The sequence below is a fragment of the Amia ocellicauda genome, chromosome 1, assembly GCF_036373705.1.
Source record: "Amia ocellicauda isolate fAmiCal2 chromosome 1, fAmiCal2.hap1, whole genome shotgun sequence".
NCBI classification, from domain to species: domain Eukaryota; kingdom Metazoa; phylum Chordata; class Actinopteri; order Amiiformes; family Amiidae; genus Amia; species Amia ocellicauda.
The window spans coordinates 14,188,134-14,200,581 of NC_089850.1; the positions used below are offsets into that span (position 1 = coordinate 14,188,134).

At 39.5% G+C, this 12,448-nt stretch overlaps 1 long non-coding RNA gene across 1 annotated transcript; it reads right to left on the reverse strand.

The window, feature by feature from the left end:
• Positions 1-841: 841 nt before the first annotated feature.
• LOC136712579 (uncharacterized) lies at positions 842-5,637 on the reverse strand. Its single transcript, XR_010804857.1, has 3 exons — positions 4,796-5,637; positions 4,117-4,334; positions 842-1,503 (listed from the first exon to the last, which is right to left on the reverse strand). It is a non-coding gene; the product is annotated as an uncharacterized LOC136712579 (long non-coding RNA).
• Positions 5,638-12,448: the final 6,811 nt, after the last annotated feature.

Here is a 12,448-nt window from a genome sequence, read left to right on the forward strand (position 1 = left end):
TTAAGGATGGTACAAGGATGCATTTAGGACTTGGGGAACAGACATCAGGTTCTGCTCAGTGTACATTTGATAATGTCAGAAAAATGGTTCAGGACATAGTTAGAAGTGGGGTGTGTGACTTGAATGTACATTTTTATGAGTGAAATTATCACAACAATTACAAATCTTGTGGGGGACAGACCTGCACCGGAGAAAAAAAAATCTATGCCATTTTGTCTCAGTACAGATCAGATATTCTTCCAGATAGGGCTGGGTGATATGACTTAAAAATAATATCTCGGTATTTTTAGAAGTTTGGGCGATACACGATAATATATATCGATATTTCTTGTTCTTATCCAATCAAGCTAAAAAAAGACCAAAGACATTCAAACTACAAGTATTTCGTTAATCATTAAATATGCAAAACTAACAAATACTATATGCAGGCTGTCTTGGTAAATATATGCAGAATGCAACACATAACAGCGCAAGTGTTGTGTGATTACTATTACATGTGTTATGTTGTTATGGGATATATATATATATATATATATATATATATATATATATATATATATACATACACATATACATACACATATACATATACACAGTATGATTTACTGTCACATAACAAGTAATAGTAATCACACAACATGTGCTGTAAAATGGTATAAATTCAGTTAGATTTAACACATCCGGGTTTATAGTGGCGCATTTAACATCTGCTAGACAGGTGCATTTCTTCTCTGACTGTCGCTTTTCGATTCTGCTTACCGGCACAGCACGTGTTAATACAAAACAGTTATTATTATTAACTGTTGTACCACTTAATAAAAAGAAAATGAAACTTGCTGCATCTGTTTGCATTGCTTCCCAATTTATTAAAATGCAAACAAACTTTATTATTTAATTGTATACAAATTCTTGCACAGGTACAGTAACAGTCCTAATTAAAGAAGACACCAGAGTAGTACACTTTGTTCTCTTATTTAAATCATATTAAAGCAGCCATTTACCAAAACATTTTCAAAAAAAAAGGTAAACACTTTCAAGTGAATCAAAATATAAAACTAATACAAAGTGTAAATATAGTGAAAATAAAACTAAACAGAACAAATCAACCAAAACACAAGCCAGTAAATTAAAACCGTGACACTTAATTCTAAAAGAACAAAAAGACAGCATTAACCCAAACCATGAAACAACCAAACCTAAATTGCAACAGAAACAATTTATAAACTGCTCCACATTTTAAAATACATTCTTAAAACAATCATACTAATATTAAAAGGTTTATCTTAAGCGCTGTGTCCCAGACCCTGAGGGAGCGAGAGCCGAGCCGAGCCGAGCCGAGCCGAGCCGAGCCGAGCCGAGCCGAGCGGAGCCGAGCCGAGCCGAGCGGAGCCGAGCCGAGCCGAGCAGAGCCGAGCCGCTTGTGCTTCCGCTCCTTCAGCGCAGTGAACAGAAGAGCGCGCTGATGCGGAAGCGTTTAGCGCTGAAGTCCCAGAAGTCTTTGCGCTAAAGACGGAGACACGTCAACCGGGAAAATATAGCAGCGGCGGGTGCATGTAAATATAACGTTAGCTAGACAGTTGTAGAAATTGTTAAATGATGTATAAAGGAAATAATACATAGATAGATAAAATACAATGATTATATAATCATTATTTAAATATACGATTAGAAAGTTAAATCAAAAAATGTTTTGGAAACTATCATTTAATTAATTACTGAAGTAGTTTAAAACTAGGAGGTGATATTAACGAACAGTGTATTTCAAAATTATTATTATTATGATTATTACTATTTTAATTAAATACAAATACAAGAAAAGACTGCGTAGGTACTTTTTCAGACAAAGGCAAAGGCGCTGAATGCTGACGATGAAGTGTGTCCCATTGAGCGCTTTATAGTTACACCCTACACCCTCCTCACTCAAGTGCACACTATGACGTAAGCACAACGTCACGCAAAGTGTACACTTGTCGAAGGGTGTAGGGAGCAAGTGTGCGATTTGGGACGCAGCCTAACACACCACAACTTTGTCTGCATGGGGTTCCTTGCCCTTTTATGCAGGGGCTCCGACATCATTAACCCTTTCCCTACTGCACTGCTACAACATGATATCAATCTAAATTAGCGGGGGTGGGGGGTGCTGGCAGATTGAGTTTATCCCGGCGACGAGAGCTGGGCGCAACATGGACGCTTGCGCATTAAAGTATCTCTTGGTTATGTTGGTTATTGTTTGTCAGTTCACTCTCCTCCATGTCTGTTTGTGTTTCTGATGCACATTTCTACCTGCATCCGACACGTGTGGAAGAACTGTGAAGAACGCAAAGCGTCCTAATGACAAAAAATACTGCCGTAAAGATTGCAATTTGCGACACTACGATATAAATGATATAGCATAATATGAAACGATAGACATTTTTCTATCGTCATATGATATATATCGTCATATCGCACAGCCCTAGCTAGAACTAATGCAAAGAGCTTTTTTCAATACTACAACAGCAAGAGGTCAATATAGGAGGAAGTGAAACAGATAAAGGGCAAAAATTGAAGTATCTTGGAAAATGAACAAGATGTAGCAAATGTTCTAAATGAGTTTCACAGAGGTTTTTACAAAAGAAAGAACAGATAATATGCCACAGGTTAACAATCAGTCCAGTCAAACCCTAAGAGAGATCAGGATAAATGAGGAGGAGGTACTAAAGGGACTAGCAGAATTAAAAACAAACAAATCACCTGGGCCAGATGGGATATTTCCAACAGTACTTAAAGAAATGAGGGAAATTATGTATAGGCTGCTAACTCAAATATTCCAAATGACACTTGTGGATGTGCCAACTGACTGGAAGACAGCAAATGTCATACCAATCCACAAGAAAGGGGACAAAACTGAGCCAGGAAATTACAGACTGCAACTGCAGCTGTAAATCATGTGAAAGCATATGATATGATATACTTAGATTTTCAGAAAGCTTTTGATAAGGTTCCACACCAAAGACTGATCCTCAAATTGGAAGCTGTAGGCATTCAGGGTAATGTAAGTAGATGGATTATGAACTGGTTGATGTATAGAAAACAGAGGGTGTCGATTAGAGGAGTCGCTTCTAACTGGAGTGAGGTTGTTAGTGGAGTTCCACAGGGATCAGTACTAGGGCCTTTGCTTTTTCTAATCTATATTAATGATTTGGACTCTGGGATAGTTAGCAAACTTGTCAAATTTGCAGATGATACTAAAATAGGTGGCTCATCAGATACAATCTCAGCAGCACAGGCTATTCAAACGGACTTAGATAATATTCAGTTTCAGCCGACACCTGGCAGATGAAATTCAATGTGGACAAGTGCAAGGTATTACATGCAGGTATCAAAAATGTCCACTATATTTACAATATGGGAGGAATAGAACTAGATGAAGTAACACATGAGAAAGACCTAGGAGTCTATGTGGACTCCTCACTTTCTCCATCCAAACAATGTGGGAAAGCAATAAAAAAGGCAAACAGAATGCTAGGGTATATTGTCAAAAGTGTAGAATTGAGAACAAGGGCAGTGATGTTAAGACTGTACAATGCACTAGTTAGAGCTCATCTGGATACTGTGGACAGTTCTGGGCTCCACACTTCAAGAAAGATATCACTGCTCTAGAGGCAGTTCAGAGGAGAGCAACCAGACTATAGTGCGAAGGGCGCTATACAAATAAAAATGGACTGATTGATTGATTGACTTATTCCAGGTCTGAAGGGAATGTCCTACTATGAGAGACTGAGGGAACTGAACCTTTTCACCCTGGAACAGAGGAGACTACATGGGGACTTGATCCAAGTCTTCAAAATCATGAAGGGCATCAACCACATCAAACCAGAGGAGCTTATCCAGCAGGGACACACGCACCCGGGGACACAAATGGAAATTGGGCTTCAAGGCATTCAAGACAGAAAACAGGAGACACTTCTTCACACAGAGAGTCGTCACAATCTGGAACAAACTCCCCAGCGATGTGGTTGAAGCTAAAAATTCGGTAACATTTAAAAATAGGCTGGATAGGATCCTTGGATCACTTAAGTTATTATTGAACACCCATCTGACACTGTTGTTATGGATCCTTTGTAAAAACTTTACCTCATTATATTGTGGAGTATAGATTTGTAAGATGTCAGAGACCAGTTTCACAGCCTGGGTGTTGACTCCACACTACAGTAATCCCACAGTCTCATGGAACAGACAGTCCACAGTTCCCACTATGTTTGCCCTGTTCTTCACCAGAGAGCTGCTCTCAGCCAAAACGAGCTCCGGGTTGTGAGTGTGATGCATCACCACCAGAATGACCTCCTTATTGACTGTGGAGAGAGAGGACGAAATATAAACAAATTGTTTCCACATTTCTCAAACAGGACATTGGTTTCTCCCAATAAGTAAACATTTTAAAATTTGTTTAAGTTATTAAATTTAAATTTAAAAGTACTGAACAGCAGAGAGAAAAACTGAAGAAAAAACAAGTACATTTAATAAAATATATATGGCGGGCATTTAAATGAATTATCTGCATAACAAAATGTCTACATATGTGAGTAGGTATGCTTTTGTTTCTTGATAAATCACACACCATACTCTGAATTTGACAATCGGAAGTGCTTTGGATGTGAACCAGCACTTTATGAATCTAAAGCAGATGGCTGGGATTCCTTTCAGTCATTATTGTTGAATGGAAACACTTTATCCTACAGTATATTGAGTTGTGTTTCTCAGTAACACCACAGAGAGCAGAAGAAATAAAAATATATGAAAGAACTGAACTCACCTGGAATATCCTGAATGGCTGCATCAATATCAGTCTGTATGCGAGAGGCAACAGGACAGAAGACCAGGATCACTGCACATTCCTCTATACTGCACTGTTGAAGCGGCTGATACTGAAAGAGTCTCTTTAAAAACTCACACTCAGCCCACAGGGTAACTCCAGTGACCCTGACATGGATTTTAACTGAGTAGGGACATAAACATTGGGGACATTAATTCAAGCATCTTAAACATTAAGTCACTGAAGAAATTTAAAAATTCAAGTGATGGGCTTCACTAATCAGTAACTCGTGTCCAGAGTCTTTAGAAATTGGAGCTTTAGGGTGACCTATAAACTAACTGGATTTGGGCTCTCAGGACCAGAACTGCACTCAGCTGCCTCTACCAACACAGGACCACTAGTGACAGAAAAGAAAAACATTGTATAGTTTAAATTAACTTATTGTTTTAGTTTTTTTAGTTATAATTTTATTCTCAAAACTTTGGGATTTGCACATAATGTGCAATTAACTTTTTATGAAGTTCAAATTGAACGTTGGCAAATTACCTTTTAGTGGCATGACCTTAAACTGAAAGAAATTATAGAAATGAACATCAGCAACATGAGTACAAGATGGCATTCTTACACACGACTTGAATGCAGTTGGGCTAATAAAGCAGTAATTCATATCAGCTGGCTGCTCTAGTGATATTCTTTGTCTATTCTATTGTAGGTCACCTGGATAAATTCTATATTTTTAAAACACCAGTCAATTCACTTTTTTACATTCTCTATTTGAGTGTTAATATTGGTTACCAGATACTTCAGCATTGCTTTAAATATAAAATCTTCAAATAACATTCAAATATTTAGAAAATAGAACATTCCTGTCATATGGCAAAAAAAAAAAAAAACCTATACAGATTTATAGTAACATTTACAATTCTTATTTAACTCCAAAGTATGTGATAACCTTAATAACCACCATAAAGTTTGCTCATAAGCTATTGTACAACGATCAGCCATAACATTATGATCACCTACCTAGTATTGTGTAGGTCCCCCTTTTGCCACCAAAACAGCCCTGACCCGTCGAGGCATGGACTCCACTAGACCTCTGAAGGTGTGCTGTGGTATCTGGCACCAAGAGATTAGCAGCAGATCCTTTAAGTCCTGTAAATTGCGAGGAGAGGCCTCCATGGATCGGACTTGTTTGGCCAACACATCCCACAGATGCTGAATTGGATTGAGATCTGGGGAATTTGGAGGCCACTCCAAAGCCAAGTCAACACCTTGAACTCATGATTCATCAGACCAGGCCACCTTCTTCCATTGCTCCGTGGTCCAGTTCTGATGCTCACATGCCCATTCTAGGCACTTTCGGCAGTGGACAGGGGTCAGCATGGGCACCCTGACTGGTCTGCGGTTATGCAGCCCCATACGCAACAAACTGCGACGCACTGTGTGTTCTGACACCTTTCTATCAGAACCAGCATTAACTTTTTCAGCAAATTGAGTTACAGTAGCTCATCTGTTGGATTGGACCACACGGGCCAGCCTTCGCTCCCCACATGCATCAATGAGCCTTGGCCGCCCATGACCCTGTTCAGCGCTTTTCCTTCCTTGGATCACTTTTGATAGGTACTGACCACTGCAGACTGGGAACACCCCACAAGAGCTGCAGGTTTTGGAGATGCTCTTACCTAGTCATCTAGCATCACAATTTGGCCCTTGTCAAAGTCGCTCAGATCCTTACGCTTGCCCATTTTTCCTGCTTCTAACACATCAACTTTGAGGACAAAATGTTCACTTGCTGCCTAATATATCCCACCCACTGGCAGGTGCCATGATAACGAGATTATCAGTGTTATTCACTTCACCTGTCAGTGGTCATAATGTTATGGCTGATCGGTGTATGTTTCAATGTAGACAAAATACCTCAGAGGGGTGAGAAAATGCTTAGGTTCGGTCGACTCCTGAAAAACTTTCACTTTCAGATCTACAGTCCTGCATTCTACCCATATGTATTGCTTCTCCATCTCAATCAATGAAACCAGAAACGTTTTCATGATATATCCCAGCTTACTTGGTCTCTATTCCTCCCACAAGTCTTACAGGCACCAAAAATCTATGCATTGCACACAAATACTTCTGCTTGTTAATGTTATCGCTCGTGTCGTGTCTGTCAGAATCTGCTTCTTCGCTACTGAAGGCGAGTCGTAAGTGTGGATTGCAGTTGCTTTCAGCCAATTAAAACATAGAAAAATACTGCAATTTTCTGGTGTTATTTTTTTATTGGTTGGGGCAGTCTACAGCCCTCCCTCATCTTCTCAACACACAGCCCGCCTCAGATTGCTTTTAACCAATGCACAAATCATAAAAAATAAAAGCTTAATGCTGTCTTTGCCTAAATTCTGATTGGGTGGGCAAGACAGACGTTTGGGTAGAGGGTTGTTTATTGAATCTGCTAGCAGCTGTTTCTTTTCCTCCTCCTCTGGCTTCTTCCCCATCTCCATTTCCCATAAGGCTGTTTCCATCTCCTATCTCCTACAGTAGAAATTCCAGAGAAGTGGGAACAGTGAGTGCTATGATGGTGCCTCAGTGATGAGTGGGGTACGAGGTGGTGTACAAGCCCTGCTGCAAAACAAGCTTGATCGGTATATACCTTACATTCATTGTTATTCATTGTAACCACTAGCTACATTTAGCAGTTGTGCATGCCATCCAGTGTGATCCATGTGGGAAAAAGTTTTTTGACTTTGCCAGTTCCCTATACAACTTTTTCCATCACCACTATGTGGCTGAGAAGTATGATGGTCCTTGTCTTAAACGATTATTGGAAAATCGATGGACAAGCCATTATGAACTGACAAGGTGCATTATTGAGAATTAAGACATTCTTCTCAGCATCCTCTCAAACATTGCAGAGGATGATTTTGCCACCACTGATCTGAGCACTGAGGCAGCAGGCCTTTTAATCCAAATCAAAGGCACAATTTTTTTGAAACGGGGACATTTTTAGTCCGGGTACTTGGTGTCCTGAAACCAGCTAATGCTATTCTCCAGTCTCAGACAGTGGACATGTGTAAAACTTGTGAGTCCCTAAAGGCAATTCGCAGAGATGAGTTTCAGACATGTGGTGATTTACACCCTTCCAGGAGAAGAAGAACACTGAATACACAACTAGATGACAGTGTTGTGTATTCAACTCCTCACTCCTCTCTGGCTGTTTCCCCTCTGCATTTAAACAAGCTACTGTCATCTCAAGAAACCAACCCTTGACGCCACCTCTCCTCAGAACTACCACCCTGTCTCCCTACTCCCCTTCCTCTTGAAGACTCTCGAGCGGGCGGTCCACTGTCCGCACTCTGACTTTCTGTCCCAACACTCACTCCTTGATGCTCTGCAATCCGGCTTCCGCACAGCTCACTCCACTGAGACTGCTCTCCTGGCTGTCACTGACTCCCTCACCTGTGCTCAGGCGGCCTCCCTCTCCTCAGTCCTCATGCTCCTTGACCTCTCCGCAGCATTTGACACCATCCATCACTTCATCCTCCTCTCCTGCCTCGCTGACCTTGGAATCTCTGGGACTGCTCTCACCTGGTTCTGAATTTGTAATGATTGATGCCTTTACTGAACTGTATTTTTGCACTTAGTTTTGCACTCATGTTGTAAGTCGTCCTGGATATAAAGAAATAAAAATAATAATAATAATAATTCCACAGTGGGCCACACTGACTGTAATAATTCTACAATACTCCCCAGTCAGTCTCTGAAGAGATCCTTGCTTTCCATTCTCGACAGGGCCATTGTTGAAATGGAAAATAGATTTTCCACAAAAAATGTTGACTTGATGAATGCTGTATCTTGCCTTGTGCCAATGTCTAGTGCATTTCTAGATGCCACATTATTGAGCCCTCTACATTTGCTTGCTGGCACTGCAGCTGTAGATGCGTAGATGATATTGTATCATTGAAGTAGTAACTCCTCAAAACTAATTTTCTATTTGTTTTCTAAACTCAATACAATGTAATATAATCCAATCATTAAACAAAACACATACACTTAGAAGTTACAGTGAGGGAAAAAAAGTATTTGATCCCCTGCTGATTTTGTACGTTTGCCCACTGACAAAGAAATGATCAGTCTATAATTTTAATGGTAGGTGAATTTAACAGTGAGAGACAGAATAACAACAAAAAAATCCAGAAAAACGCATTTCAAAAAAGTTATAAATTGATTTGCATGTTAATGAGGGAAATAAGTATTTGACCCCTTCGACTTAGTACTTGGTGGCAAAACCCTTGTTGGCAATCACAGAGGTCAGACGTTTCTTGTAGTTGGCCACCAGGTTTGCACACATCTCAGGAGGGATTTTGTCTCACTCCTCTTTGCAGATCCTCTCCAAGTCATTAAGGTTTAGAGGCTGACGTTTGGCAACTCGAACCTTCAGCTCCCTCCACAGATTTTCTATGGGATTAAGGTCTGGAGACTGGCTAGGCCACTCCAGGACCTTAATGTGCTTCTTCTTGAGCCACTCCTTTGTTGCCTTGGCTGTGTTTTGGGTCATTGTCATGCTGGAATACCCATCCACGACCCATTTTCAATACCCTGGCTGAGGGAAGGAGGTTCTCACCCAAGAGTTGATGGTACATGGCCCTGTCCATCGTCCCTTTGATGCGGTGCAGTTGTCCTGTCCCCTTAGCAGAAAAACACCCCCAAAGCATAATGTTTGCACCTACATGTTTGACGGTGGGGATGGTGTTCTTGGGGTCATTCCTCCTCCTCCAAACACGGCGAGTTGAGTTGATGCCAAAGAGATTGATTTTGGTCTCATCTGACCACAACACTTTCACCCAGTTCTCCTCTGAATCATTCAGATGTTCATTGGCAAACTTCAGACGGGCCTGTACATGTGCTTTCTTGAGCAGGGGGACCTTGCGGGCGCTGCAGGATTTCAGTCCTTCACGGCGTAGTGTGTTACCAATTGTTTTCTTGGTGACTATGGTCCCAGCTGCCTTGATATCATTAACAAGATCCTCCATTGCAGTTCTGGGCTGATTCCTCACCGTTCTCCTGATCATTGAAACTCCACGAGGTGAGATATTGCATGGAGCCCCAGACTGAGGGAGACCGACAGTTATTTTGTGTTTCTTCCATTTGCGAATAATCACACCAACTGTTGTCACCTTCTGGTCTGGTCTTGTAGCCCATTCCAGCCTTGTGTAGGTCTACAATCTTGTCCCTGACATCCTTGGACAGCTCTTTGGTCTTGGCCATGGTGGAGAGTTTGGAATCTGATTGATTGATTGCTTCTGTGGACAGGTGTCTTTTATACAGGTAACGAGCTGAGATTAGGAGCACTCCCTTTAAGAGAGTGCTCCTAATCTCAGCTCGTTACCTGTATAAAAGACACCTGGGAGCCAGAAATCTTGCTGATTGATAGGGGATCAAATACTTATTTCAATTTATAACTTTTTTGAAATGCGTTTTTCTGGATTTTTTTGTTGTTATTCTGTCTCTCACTGTTAAAATACACCTACCATTAAAATTATAGACAGATCATTTCTTTGTCAGTGGGCAAACGTACAAAATCAGCAGGGGATCAAATACTTTTTTCCCTCACTGTAGTTGTAATAATAGTTGATAGTTTATTGTTTGTCACTGCATTTTGTTTTTTCCATGAAATAGCCACCAATGTAGCACTAAAAAAACAAATTATCTAAAAAAACCAAAAACTAAAATCTTAAAAAAATCTTTAAAAAAATCTGTCTATCTATCTATCTTTAAGTACGATTACGATCACAGTGAACTTTCAAATCTGCATTGGCGCAGCTGCTGATCCAGAAAGAGCAGTTGTCATGTGATAGTTTCACAAATAGTCTTTTCAACCACACAGTATCATTATTTCTGTGTTACAATAATTCAAATTATCACAGAAGTACAGGGATAAAAGTTTATAGTTCGGATATAAACACTGATGTCTACAGTAGTGATAAAAATAGAGTAAATCTTCTTTTGGAAGTAACTTGATGATTCAAATAACGATTGTATCAATTACCTTGTTTCACCAGTAACTGTTAAACAAGTGACTGTTAAAAAATGTATTTGTCATTGAATTATTCATTCAAGGGATTTGTTCAAAACTGAACAAACTCTTTATGAGAGAGTTATTGAATCATTCATTCAAACCGATTTGATTTTTTTTTTTTAATTAATGAAATATTATTAAATAGACTGCAGCAATTAACATTTTGTCAGAAACTCTAGTAAATGACATGTTTTGTTTAGTTGTCTATTCAGAATAATGGGAGAATCATGATCTGTATTGAAAAAAAAAATCTCAATTTATTCCCACAATTGCCCACCTTCCATAGCTGTCAAGAACTGGGCCTGGACAGAGAACTGGGGTGCAGGTGAAGGTGATTAGGAGAGAGCGTGCAGGTAAGTCCAGGTGAGAAAATGGCTATCAGCGTGCACTTGGCAAGACAAACAATAAAGCAATTAAAAATAAATAAACCAATTATACAAAAGAAAGTGATACAACAAAATAAGGAAGCAAAAGAAAACATACTTCATAAATGAAAATAACAACTGTGAACATCAAAATAAAGTGCACACAACAATATAATTAAGTGAAAGAAATAATACAATAATTAACCAATTAGTGATAAATTGCCCATCACGCACCGCCCGTGACATCTCTTTAAAAACTCACACTCAGCATCATGGGTAACTCCAGTGACCACGATATGGACTTTGACTGCATTGGAACATAAAAATGGGGGCCATTAATTAAAACATCTTATATAGTAAGTCATCAAAGATAAAAACATAATTGTGCATTTATATTTAAAGCTATACTCAGAACCTTTAATTCCATTAAAAACAGTGTAGATTTTCATTATAAGTACAGCAGGTATATAAAGGTATATAATAATTAAGGCCCTGCTTCTTGCATGACTATATTTTGTTTGTTTGGTGGGGTAAACAAGCTTCCAAATAGATAACAGAACTTGTTCATTAACCAAAGGGTCGATACAAGCTGGCATCAGTTGTGCATCCCTCTCTGGGCTTGGCCTTCATTATTGGAAACCTGACTCACACACTTGTTTGATGTATTTACAGTCAGTACAAATTACTGATCTATTGCTTTTAAAATACATGTTTTAATCCACATGGCCACTGAAAAATATATACCTTTTCTCTACTTCTTTTTTGGTAGGTTTCAGGAAATTTCAAACCAGAGTGGCCCCCTAGGGCTGAACTTCTGGATTCTGAATCTGCAAATCAAAAAAGGGAAAGATTAGACTTGTGCTAATTACTTACCCCATAACAGTTTCCCCTCTGGCAGCTGATCTGGAGTATTTTGCTGTTGGGTCCTGGTACTCAATCAACAATAACTAGGTGGCATAGTCTCAGGAAATTAAATGTCAGCAGAGTGTTTGACTGGCACGGTTACAGATCGCAGAAGTGTTTCATTCATACATTAATATTGGAAAAAATTCCCTTCAAATTTTTGTCCTCTGAATACCAACATCTGCTTTACATGTTCTTCTCCTGTATATTTCCAAAATGTATTGCAGAGCTCTACATGACTAGTGACACAAGCGCATAAATGCTGTTCACCATTTTGTAAAGCATGATTATATTAACAAAATCTTATGTGCTGGT